We start from the raw sequence: 1,860 nt of genomic DNA, 5'->3' as shown, positions 1-1,860 counted from the left end.
TTAGTAAATGCATAATAATAAAAATAGTTTTAAACGCAAATTGCTTACCTCGCTTGTTCTCCACAACTCCCTCAGGCTGTTCGCCATTTTGTTCGTCGGCGTCCAACTTAGTGTCTAAAAGAGAGAAAGAAGGACATTTCACTTCACATAACATTAATTTTCTATTTGTTAGAGGTAATTTCATAGCAAGGAAGGTAGATACAGATGTCCCAAGCTCGTATTATCGATATTAACAATTGAAAATTAATTATCTGTTAAGAAAACACCATTGAAATCACTAGCCTTGTATTACATTGTTCATGCATTGTCCTGTCAAGCTGTGACATTTGAGGTCATTTAGACAATACATTTTGACTTGTCGGACTGCATAGTGCGAGGTACTTATAAAGTCGCATTTTTTTACCCCTGAGGGGAGTCATTGAATGCCGATCTCACAGCAGGACGTTGACATACCCTTTGGTATGAGTTAATCATGTAAACTGTAGCTGTGGAATTCGATGTTTATCTTCCACATTTTGAATAATATTCTATTTTTGTGTGTATCAAAACAGCCAAAAAAGGTATCTTAAGATTAACATCTTTGTCCCGGAGTGTCAGAATAAAGATATTTAGTTACATTCGTCGTTCTATTTTCTGACCTTCAAACGTCCTTGAAAATTTCCTAGTTGTTCGGGAATTTCTTTTTGCCAAATTTTACATAAACTGTAGATACGGTGTTAAATGATGTCCGGAGAATAACCTACCGTGATATTTGACCAGTTCGGCCAAATCCCTGGCGTCCTTCTTCAGCAACTCGAGCAAGCTTTTCGGCTGCAGAGAGTCCGACCCCTCCCCCTGAATCGCCCCGAACAAAAGGGCGGTGACGCAGAGTACCTACAGACAAAGACAATCAGAAAAAGTTAGATAGTAATCATTATAGTTTCCACTTTTTCCTTTACTATTGGCTATTTTGGTGAATATGCAAAACCGCTGACACACTTACGGTCCTTAGTGAAATTTCAACAAATCTCAAGTGAAAAGTGTATTTTGTCCTATCAAAACTGTCCAAAAGCATATACTGTAAATGCAGAAACGTTCGCGGTGGTTTAATTGTCGCGGTGGCCTCTTCACCGCGAACTTAAAACCACCGCAAACATTGTTCCATGATAGTAGGAGACTACTGTACAGTACATGGTGCTGCCGCAAACCTAAAACCACCGCGAAAATTCCCTTTTCCCGCTAAAGCGAAATTAAATCCCCGCGAACTTTACTGTATTTACAGTATTTTGCCATTTCGTATCCTAATTCTAGCGTTGGCAAAGCAGTGATGAAAGATAACGTATTTTACGATATCATTGACAAACGTACATCTTTTTGATAAAAAAGGTATAAATGTTTAAAAAAATACAGAAAAAATTACCAGAAGCCCCATGACTAAATCTTATGAGGAGAGACGCCCAAGCTGCAGCGCTTGACTGGTCTACGTGTTGGAATGTAGAAGAGCTTGTTATCGGCCCTGTACAGTTTGGATTGAATATGCCATTTAAAATGCTAAGTGGGTTTCTGTCTTTTATAAACTGATTGGTGCATTTTTTTTTAAATGAGCTCTTCAATATTATGTGAAAAATCTATTGATTCGAAGCTAAAACTAAAGAACACAATGGAATTCTATTATTTCAGTTAACCAATTTTATCTTGACGTCATTGAAAATTAAGAACTCTGTGTGCACTTACCTTTTGCGATAAATGGATAAGTCCCTATTGTCAGACGATAATTAACACGCCCTGCATGTATTCATCAAGGTCACAAAAAAGTTCATTCACCGATCTAGTGAGTTGCTTACTTCAAAGCATTGGCTGATTTGTGCCTTTTAGCTTTCA

The 1,860-nt window shown here is 37.7% G+C and overlaps 1 long non-coding RNA gene across 1 annotated transcript; it reads right to left on the bottom strand.

Annotated features, from left to right (window-relative positions):
* Positions 1 to 48: 48 nt before the first annotated feature.
* LOC118422482 lies at positions 49 to 1,463 on the bottom strand. The gene is made up of 3 exons (XR_004831911.1): positions 1,400 to 1,463; positions 744 to 873; positions 49 to 114 (listed from the first exon to the last, which is right to left on the bottom strand). It is a non-coding gene; the product is annotated as an uncharacterized LOC118422482 (long non-coding RNA).
* Positions 1,464 to 1,860: the final 397 nt, after the last annotated feature.

The sequence above is a fragment of the Branchiostoma floridae genome, chromosome 9, assembly GCF_000003815.2.
Source record: "Branchiostoma floridae strain S238N-H82 chromosome 9, Bfl_VNyyK, whole genome shotgun sequence".
Lineage (NCBI taxonomy): Eukaryota > Metazoa > Chordata > Leptocardii > Amphioxiformes > Branchiostomatidae > Branchiostoma > Branchiostoma floridae.
This window is presented reverse-complemented; position numbering and strand designations above follow the sequence as displayed.